Consider the following 11405-nt stretch of genomic DNA (forward strand, 5'->3'; position numbering starts at 1 on the left):
TGTCAGCTTTGTGTAACTGTAGTGAGTACATAAAGCAATTAATTTACTGAATTCATATCCCTTTCATCATCTTGTCAAATAGTATACTTCCAACCATCATAAGCCAGGGACCACCTGTACCTCTTAATTCTTCCTCCGTGGTTATTTTTGGCTCTGCTGCCTGTGTGTTGAGAGCCTCATCCAAACAAGCAGACGTTGTTATAGATTTCGAAGGAAAAGCGAACCTCAGAAACACCGACAGCATGAGGGAGCTTCTGAGGCCCCACTTCCACTTCTCCACTGTTAGAGTCTGAGCTTTGGACAGAGAAAGAATAGGGTAGCGAGTCGACATGACCATAGGAATGGAGACTGGAGTTCAGGAGACCCTCAGTCCTTTTGAAAAGATTCCGGGATAGCAATTCTGTCACTACCATTGGTCCCTATCTTAGTTAGGGTTTCTACTGCTGAGACGAAACACCATGACTGAAAGATAAGTGGGGGAGGAAAGGGTTTCTTTGGCTTATGATTCCCCATTGCTGTCCATCACTGAAGGAAGTCAGGACAGGAACTCCAACAGGGCGACACCTGGAGGCAGGAGCTGATTCAGAGGCCATGGAGGGGTGCTGCTTACTGACTTGCTCTTCATGGCTTGCTCAGCCTGTTTCTTACAGAACCCAGGGTCACCAGCCCAGGGATGGAAACAATGGCCAGCAATGGACTGGGCCTTTCCCCATCAATCACTAATTAAGAAAATGTCCTACCGCTGGATCACATAAACAATGTTCTGCCTGCATGTATGCCTGCACAGCAGAGGAGGACATCAGATCTCAACCTCAGTCACCATGTGGTTGCTGGAAGTTGAACTCAAGACCTGTGGAAGAGCAGCCAGTGCTCTTAACCCCTGAGCCATCTCTCCAGTCTTGGAGGCATTTTCTTAATTGAGACCCCCTCCTCTCCAAAGACTCTAGCTTGTGTCAAGTTTACATAAACCAGTCAGCACAGGCCCTCAAATGAATAGGTAATCTGGGTCAAGTGTAAAATTCTGGTTTCTTCCTCCTATGATATGTTGATTGTCTCTGGTAGGCAAGAATTACACACAGTTGTCATCCTAACTTGTATCCAGAGGAGCTGCCTAGAATCAGGCAAAGAAAATTGAGAGAATGCTCACCTCAAGCACCGCCTTTTCCTCTGTTTTCAGGAATTCACATGCTATCTAATATATCTGGGGATAGTATTTCCTGGACTCTTTCTTATGGTATGAGGCTCCCCAGTCAGGTCTGGCAACTTCCACAGGGACAAATGGGGTAGAGAAATCTGAGTATTTACTAAGGGACCACACCCTGTGCATGGCCTCTCGGGTTTTCTCCTGGACAGCTTATCTCATGCTGAATTCACTCAGGATCCCACAGCGCTCTCCAAGCCATGGCCAGGCAGGGGCATGCATCAGGTGGAAGGAGTGGCAGAGTTCATTGTTGTGGGCTTTTTCATTCATACTTGTGACAAGTGACTATCCCAGTGACGTGGGAGGTTTGGAAGGCACACAATGGACTCCCACACGGCAACCACTCTCAGATGCCGTGAGCACCATGAGACTTACTTTAGGAACCTCCCATTTGAAATGATATCCTCTCAGTGTCTTTCCCCAAATACTCATGGAAGTCACCAGTGTAAACATACAAAGGGCCACCATGAATCTCAATGGGAAATGAAAATATCAATGAAAGTTCACAGTTAAAGGAACAGTTACATGAAGCCAAAACAAAACTAATTCAGTTGAGAGTTTACCAGGTAATTATGCAAGTCTCTTTTTCCGGTGCTGGTGACTGAGCAAGGAAGGACCCTATGTGTACTTGGTCAGTGCCCTACCACTGATGTAAGTCCACGGCACCATAAGCATCATTTTTCATCTTTAGTTACTTCAACAAATATTTTGCTCATTTTGAAAGACTGAGACCCATAGACATTTCATTCTCTCCAACTTCCAAAAGATGGGACATTTTTGTTTTGTCCAAGGGTCCAAAGTAGAGGCTGGTAGCAAGAGGTTGGTACAGGTCAGAGCCCTTCTCAACCACATTCATACACAATAAAAACTCCATGGGAACAATATGAAGGAGAGTCATACACAATATGTTTCCTGTTCTCACTCCAACAAGCCATGTGGGAATGGTGTGCTTCCTACCTTGAATGAATAGGGCCATGGCAGGGAGACCATGGCCATTAGCAGGCTGGGCCTTGCTCTTAACTTCTGCTATCTCTCTAGCCTCTTGCCCATGTGTTGTCGGAGGCATGGCCTTCCACTGGAGAGTGGTTATCTTAGTTAATTTCCTATTGCTGTAATAAAACACCATGAGCAAGGCGACTTATAAAAAGAGGTGTTTAATCTGGGGCTCACAGTTTCAGAAGGGTAGAGTCCATGGCGGGGAGTGTGGTAGTAGGCAAGCAGGCATGGCATTGGAGCAGTGGCTGACAGCTTACATCTTGAGACACAACCACAAGGCAGAGAACGAAATACTAAAAATGGCATGAGTCTTTTGAAACCTCGACCCCCACTCTGGTGACACCCCCTACAATAGGGTGACACTTCCTAATCCTTCACAAACAGTTCCACTAACTAGAAACTAAGTATTCAAACATAGGAGACTATGCGGACCATTCTCACTCAGACCACCACAGTGGTCAACCTGCCCGGGGTTTCGCTCTTGGAGAAAATTAGTTCTCCCTCACCCAGTCTGTAGCTAGCAGCTACTCAGCTAGGTGTGTGACTCTGTGCCCACCTCACCTCTCTATGCTGGGATTTTGCCTGGCTTGAGTCTGCACAGGTTTCGTGCATGCTGCTACAGCGATGTGAGTTCATATGTACAACTACCTCGCTGTGTCCAGGAAACACTATTTCCTATAATCATCCACTGCCTCTCACTATTACAGTCCTTCTGCCTCACTTCTGCAATGATCCCTGAGCTTTGTGTGTGCGCGGGGGTAGAGGGGAGGGGGTAAGGGGGATGGTATAGGATGGATGTTCCATTTAGGCCTGAGCATTCTGTGGTCTCTTATTCTTTGCACCTCTATAGCACAAATCTTAAACGGTCTTATTAATAAAATAAAACCTGAGGCCAGTTATTGGGGTGAATGCTGGAAGGTCAGAGAAGCAGAGCAAGCCACAGCTAACCTCACCTGGCCAACTTCTCAGCTGGTCTTGTTTCCTCAGACTGGAGGCCTCTGAGTCCTCATCCAGAATGGGTCTCAGCTGAAATGCTGCTCAAAAGCCTGAATGCTTAACCAGGCCAAATGCTTAACCAGCCAAATGCTTCTAGTTCCTGGTCCTCACACCTCATATATCTTTCTGCCTTCTACCATCACTTCCTGGGATTAAAGGCCCGCTTTCTGGGATTAAAGGCGTGAGTCACCATGCTTGGCTGTATCCTTGAACACATGGATTTCTCCCTAGCTCTGCCTCCCAAGTGCTGGGATTAAAGGCGTGTGCTACCACTGCCTATCCTCTATGTTTAATATTGTGGCTGTTCTGTCTCTGACTCCAGATAAGTTTATTAGGGTGCACAATATTTCGGGGAACACAATACCACCACACACCTCAACAAGTTGTAGGTCTCTGTGTTAATCACCAACTACTGCAAGTGCCGAATCTCCTCCCATGAGGGTTGAGAGATGCATTAATAGATGGGTATAAGTCATTAGGAATCAGTTTAATACTATGTCCCTTTAGCAGAATCAGAATAGTAGGTTCCCCCTTAGGGCCTATGACCTGTCTAGCCACCAGTTCTTGGCCCAGCAATGGTGCCAGGTATGGGTTTCATCTTGTGGAATGGGACTTACAGCCAATCAGAAAGTGGTTGGTTACCCCCAGGTTGCTCTTGACACTACTGCATCAGTGGCTTGACTTGCTAGACTGGCCATAGTTGAGGTTTTGGGACTGGATGGAGGTCTAAAGCACATGTGGAACACCTTTTCTGTAATACCAACGAGAAGAGCACAGTGGTATACAGCAAGCTTATGGGCTTCCAAAAATGTTTTCACAGCAGATTGCCAAATACATTTGAGAACAACCTGTTCAAAGGGAGTTTCAGGCAAATAGCTAACAGAAACAATAGAAAATTGATTATTAAACATAAAGTTTCCAAGATGAAAATGTGACTTGGTTTACTAATGCAGAATCATAGGCACATTCTGTTGTGTGGTAATTCAGATTGTCAACTTGACAGGATCAGGTGACAAGCCTCTGGCCATGCTATGTGGAATTATGCTTTAATTAGTTCCAGGGGATAAATATGGAGCGGTATTTAGAAATCAGCACACAGAGTGGGTAGGGCTTCAGAGCAGGGTAGAGGAGCCCTGACTTTAAGCCAGGAGCAGGACCCAACACTCAAGAGTTTGAACCTGGTCAAGTTTCCTTTCCCCTCTGAACTTCAGTGCCCTCATCTACCAACGAGACTATTAGCTCTTTCGTGGGTTGTCTGTAGAAGGGAGGGTCACTCTTAGATATCACAGTGAATTAGGAAAGTGGGTGTGAGCCGCTGCACGTCATCTAATCTCTTGGCCTCATTTGTGCTGTCTTTGCAAAACCTATGGCCACCTTTGTCCCCGCTTTGGCCTGGCCTCTGGAAGCTCCCTATTTGCAACTGGGAAAAGTTACTTATTAGAAAGACAATTGTGATAAAGTGTGAGTACAGTAAAAGTTCATATCCTATTATAACGTGACCTTCAGTCGGTGACTAAGGGATTTCAGTGTTGTGTAATCACTAGGCTCCGGTGTCCCTAACAATTACTCACATAACACCCAGTAGTGTAAACTTGACTCTCCCTTTCTTTCCTTCTGCTGAATCATAATGGCTCACATTAATTCCCTGGGAAGAGACATGGGCTTGTATGTTTCTAAGATTTTTTTTTTTTTTACTGTCTAACTTTGAGAATGCTGAATTCAACCTTTTGGGGTGTGTGTGTGTGTGTGTGTGTGTGTGTGTGTGTGTGTATTTAGAGCCAGTGAGATGGGCAATAGGTACAGTTCTTGCCACGCGAGTCTGATGGCCTGGGTGTGAGCCCCAGAATCCAGCTAAAGGTGCAAAGAGAGAACTGAGGCCATAAAATTGTCCCCTGACCTCCACATGCACATCATGACACATACACAGCATACACGCACAAGCACCCACACACAAATACATAAAATAAATAAATAATTCCAAATGTGGGTATTTAAAATATTTTGAGAGTGCTCAAGCAGGACACCTAACATCCTGTGGCCTCTGCAGGAATGCACATAGGTGTGCACACAGGCACTTGCACATTTATATTATAAACACATATTCATACACATGTGTGTACACACACAAAGGCTATATAAAAGAAAGACATAAATTTATCTACAAAAGCAAACATATCAGAGCTCTCAAAAGGGACTCCAAAATTTAGGAAAGCAGGGAATGCTATATTTCAAGCCCTGAAAGTAAATAGATGCCCGTCGAAATTTCTATATCCAGGAAAGCCATCCTTTAAATTTGATAGGAGAAAAAGATCCTTTAAGAAAAGAAAAAAATCAACTGAATGTACCAGGCTCTGCTGACTCCCCATGGGAGGCCTACCTTGTCAGAGGAGGAAATGGGAGGTGGGATGGGGGGGGGGGCGGGAAGAGAGGAGGATCTGTGGTTGGTATGTAAAAATGAATAAAAACTTCTTAAGAAAGAAAAGAAAAAATAAAATGAAATAAGCAAAACAAGGAAGAAAAGAACGAACTAAGGCAGTTCATGACTACCACAGAAACCCTGTAGACAGTAGTGCATGCTGCTCTTTTCCCCAGCCGCAATCCACACTTCCTCCACGTGCCAGACCTCTTCTCCTTTTCCTCTCTCCTCCAATCCTCCCATAACTATAACATCCACAGCCTAATAATCCCTAAAGTGTGTGGACCGCAACACTATCCCAACTTTCCCTGCCCAGTTACATTCCCCACTTTCCCCCTAGTTGGTCAGACACTAATCCCTGTCTTTACACAGTCTACTGCCCTTCCACACCTAATCTTGGAAACTAATACTTAGTAACTATCACCACACTATCCTGGTTAGTTTATCTTCCAACAGTCCTTAAAGTTAAAGGGACTATGCTTTTAACTGGGTACTACAACGGTTTCATAGAGGCCTACACAGGAGTTGCAGTTACTCGGACAATTGCTGCTTTACTCTGGGAGTAATACAGGTCTCATACCAGCTGCCAGGGACACATAAACTAAAGATCTAAATTCTGAACTCTGCCTCTCATTTCTACTACCATCTAGCCCCACTTAGACATTGAAAATCTTCAACTGAAAGAATGCATATGATAAAAAAGGCAAAACCGTGAGAAATTTAAGCAACAACATAACCCTAGATGAGTAAATCCCAATATAGTAATATAAGAAATATAAACAATCAAAGTAGTATAATACCCCCCAAAACACTGATTCCACATTAATTCCCCCAAAGAGCAAATTAGACAAAATGCAGGACAAAGGATTTAAAGAATGATCGATCATAAGACTCTCGATTGAGCTGCCATGCTCAGAGTGTACTAAGTTTCGTTTGATTGTTTGTTTTTGTTTTTGAAGTGGGAGTAGAGGAGTCTTTCCTTGTTTTATGCTTTTAATGATTATCTATAATGTTTCTATATGCAGGTAAAAGCCCTGGTCACCAAGCAGATGGCCTGAATTCCATCCCTGCAACCCACACGACAAGGAGAGAACAAACTCCTGCAAGTGTTCTTTGACCTCCACGTAAATTAATTAAAAGATAAAATCAAACTGTAGTTTCAAGGATGTTTACTGAAACCAGAGAATATCCAGTAAGATCCAAAATGAACTCAAAGACAATGTAAATAAATAGCTGAATAAAAGGATAAAGTCAGTACAGGATATGAAATAATATCTCTTCAATAAAGAAATTGAAATACTAAAAAATCAAATTGAAAATTGATGTATGTAAAGTTTAATAAGTTAAAAAAAAAGCTTATTAAGGCCTTATCAATAGAATAGATAAGATAGGGCGGGTGGAGGATTCATCTGCACAGGGCACTTGGATGTCAACAGTAGAGGAGTTAATGTGGCATGCATGCACACGTGCAACACACACACACACAGTGATTCTTTTCTCTGTTAGCATTTACAATTGCTTTCACACTAGTTGTTTTATCAGCTACACACAGGATTTTGGCCTTCCCAATGGAATGCTAGCTCCTCCAGCTGTGAGTTATTGTGACTTCCAGTCTCCTGTTTGCTGTCTTTACCAGAGGAGCCCTGCCCACACCTGTTTGCTCTGGTTTGAAGCCTTCATTTGCTTTGGAAGGGTGGTAGAGTTTGTCATGTTTCTAATTCCAGGACCATGCTTTGCCTCCTCCTTCCACTGTGGATGAGAGATATGCGACAAAATGAGGCAAGCGTAGACTTCGGCCTCAGGAGCCTGGAGATCCAGCTTTGCCTACCAGCAGGTTATTAAGCAAGACATTATCTTTCTGGACTTCTGACACTTTCCCTGTAAAATGAAGATAGTAACTCTCTTAACATCTTTGAGGTAGCACCTGGCCCTGAGTTCAAGTTTCCTGGCAGTATTCTAGTATCTCTTGATAAGGAGATCCCTGGGAGCCCAAGTAGGCAGGGCTCCCAGTCCTGTGCCCGTATCTTTTTCCGATATTGAGTCCAGAAAATGGACTGTGAGCAGCTTTTATGTTGTTAAAAACAATGCCTTTTGTAGACAGCATTTTGAACTGGCAGAAGTGTGAGTCAGGTAGTTTCTGAGTGAAAAACTAGTGATATAAATGCTTCACACATTGTGCTTCTCAGCAAACTGTCCTAATTATGCTTAATTTTTGCATGTATGGCTGTTTGATGGATTTGGGCATAAAATCTTCCCTATCCTACTCAAAACAAACCAAAAGCTCATACATTGAATGCTTAGTCCCCAATTTTGGCATTATTTTAGGTAGTTCTGGGAACTTGTGGGGCATATCTGAAGGAAGAAGGTAACTGATTGGATCCTTTTGGGTATCTTATGACAGGCTGCTCTGGCCATAGGACCCAGTTATATCACTTCTGAGTATATACACATCCACTAGACTTTGTCAGCACAGCATCAAGACAGTTGTACATACACATTTACAGCTACATATTTATAATATTGAAAAATGGAAACAATCTAATATCTATCAACAGACGAGTTGATAAAGAAAATATGCTACATATACACAATACAATTTTATTTAGCCATAAAAAAATGAAACATGACATTTGCAGGAAAACATGGAACTGGAGACCATTATATGAAGTAAAATAAGTCAGACTGAGAAAAACAAATACCACATGTTTTCTTTAGGGTTTGGAATTTAGGATTAAAATTACATATGCATATTTATGTGTATTTTTATATAATGAAATGTTAAGGGAGAAATAAGGTAGGGAAAAGAAGGGGTAATGGGAAATGTAAGCATATGATTTCTGTAATATCCATCTATATGATATATTACATTTATTGATTTGTGTATATTAAACCATCGTTGCATCTCTGGGCTGAAGTTGCCAACCTCTGAAAGCCTGTCTCCAGTGACATACTTTATCCAACAAGGCAATACCTCCTAAACCTCTCCCATAGTACTATGAATTGGGGACCAAATGTCTGAGACTATGAGGGACATTTAATTCAAGCCATCATATATAGGATGATAATTTTCATAATATTAATCCTTCCAATCCATGAGCATGGGATGTCTTTTGGGATGTCTCTCCTTTGTTGAGTAGTTGTTTGGTTGCTTCTTTGCTATTACCCCAATTTGTCGGGTTGTGGACCAGTTGACTAGTAGTTGGTACTCAGTCTTGGGGCCACCTTGTATTGGTGTGTGAATGTGTTATCAAAAGTAGTCTCAACTTGATTAGGTGCAGCTTCTAAGCTAGAAGTAAACCTTATGTAGGCTTGCAAGATTCTCCCTGTCCATCTTCAGGAGTTTGTACAGGACACACTGGGAATTTCATGTGGTCCTGGAGTTTCAGGTGAAACCCCCTGTGGTGCCAGTGCCGGGTGGGTGGTGGATGGATGACTGATAGGCGGGCAGAAGAAATAGGTCTGAGTGACCTACTGCTATTTCTGAGTCAGACGCCATGATGTTCCAATGCTGACAAAGTTAGTTGATGAGATGACTGAAGGATGGGAACATGGAAGGGGGAATTGCTGGCATAATTCTTCATCTTATAAGCAGAACTGGTCCTTTCTAAGTTCCACCTGTGTGGGAGACACACTCCCACTTTTTCCCCAGGATACTCTTAAAGAGGGAGGAGTGAGAAATATTTAGATAGAAATATAGAGGGGAGAGAGATAGAAACACAGGATAGCCTTGGGAGGGCCTGGATCATTACCCATCGGTCCCTTCTGTCTCTTCTAAAGGGCTTTTTATAGGAATGCCAAGGGGTGGAGCAAAAGACCTCCCCCTAGCACAGCCAAGTGCAGACCCTTCCAATCACCTAGTAATCATGCACATGGTCAGTCCATCCCCTTATGCAGCCCTGCTGGGAAAGCAAGCTCAGATCTTACTAGGAAACCTCTGTGGGCCTCCACACACCTGTGAACTTTGGTTGGTTTAAAAGAATCGTGATACACCTTGCATAGTGGCACACTCCTTTAATCCTAGCCCTTAGGAGGCAGAGGCAGGAAGATTTCTGTGAGATCAAGGCCAGCCTGGTTTACATAGTGAGTTCCAAGACAGCCAGAGCTACATGATGAGACCGTGTCTCAAAAAACAAACAACGAACAAGAGAGTCATGATACACTGGTCTTCAATGTCAACTAAATACCACAAGGTGGTGTCAGCTAAGGAACGTCTAGAAGAGGGAGGTGCTCAGGAGAATTTTCCCTTCCTGCCATTGGATGAGACACATGATAGCCGAGAAGTCATTGTATGACAGAGGGTATGTCCCTGATGGAGAAAGCCATGGAACTTGCAGGGCCCTTGTACAAACATCACTGTGTGACAAGCAAGTCAGCTCTAGAGCGACTACCAGGGCCCTTGCTGGGTGTGAACCACTGTCTAAGACATTTTGTTTTCCATTACCTGCAACTGAACGCATCTTAAATCCCACAGACAGATGAACACAGTCAGAAAATGTCATTCCACAAGGGTGACAGGACCAAGGTGGAACTCTGAAGGAAACAGACCAAAGGACAGGGAAGAGGAAGTGAGTTATAAACTCTGAAGTGGGAGTAAAGACGTTGCCAGGAAGCCTCCAACTTCCACTCAGCCAGCGACTCGTAGGTCCTTCCAGACAAACATCTCCGGTGCTCAACTATGTCCTGGGGTGGAGTCAGGGATGATGGCAGGTCCACAATTTAGACTGTGGGAAGTTCTATAGGCTGCTTGGAAGGTCATAGCTGCTGCATCTGTCTTTTGGTGACATTTGGTGACACTCGGGCTTTGATTAAAAAAAGGAAAGTCACAACTGTGCAAAGATTCTCTAATTTGTGAAATGTGCCATAGAACAGCAAAGTTTCCCTTCCAGACCACATGCCAGTGACGTTTGGGGTACCATGATTTCTGAGAGAGTGTGTTCCAAGCCTGACTCAGCCTGGCCCTTTAAGGCCCTTCACTTAGCTTTGGTACTTTGACCTCTCGCTTAGTGGCATTGGCCATCCTCTACCTGGGCTTACTGAACTCAAATGACCTCGAATCCAAATGACATGAGATTTTGAGTTTATGTCCCTTTTATCTTGAACCCAGTATTTGATTTGGATTGCATTTCTGGTTAATGTTTATCATGACTCAGTTACTTCTTTGATGAAAATCTGCCTGGCCAGTCTCCTCCAGAACATTAAGCACTCCCTTGATCCCATGACCTGCTCACTCCTACCTTATGGGCCCAGGGGCTGAGATTCTCCAGTCTGCGGACATGTGCAACTCCTCTCTGTCCATACAAATTCTACACACAATGTATCCTAACCCTAGCTTGCTTCATGGCTCTTTCCCTAATACTAATTTGTTACAGCAAGATAATGATATTAAAACTCCAGTACATTTTAAAAGAAAATTAATTTTTCCACACTTTCCCAGCTCTAACACATATCACTTCGTGTTCCTTTCAATATTTGTGAGTATATATATGTCCTTATATTCATGATCGTATATACAAATTGAATATATTGGTTCTTTTAATTAAAAGTTTATTAAAAAATAACATTGCCATTTCCTTAAATTTCAGTGACAGCATAGAATTAATGCACAAAATGGATAAAAAAGACAAAATATACAAAGGCATACACAAGCACACAATATCTAATATCTATACTCACACCTAATATCTAATTCTACAACCCTAAGAATTCATTGTTACTCATCAAAATATATGTTAGTGTATTTGTCTACAAGCTTATTAAAGGTTGGTGTATAGGAAAGATGGCTGCAGGGACAGGGAT

This window comes from Peromyscus californicus, unplaced genomic scaffold (assembly GCF_007827085.1).
Source record: "Peromyscus californicus insignis strain IS unplaced genomic scaffold, ASM782708v3 Scaffold_11__1_contigs__length_118956290, whole genome shotgun sequence".
NCBI lineage: Eukaryota > Metazoa > Chordata > Mammalia > Rodentia > Cricetidae > Peromyscus > Peromyscus californicus.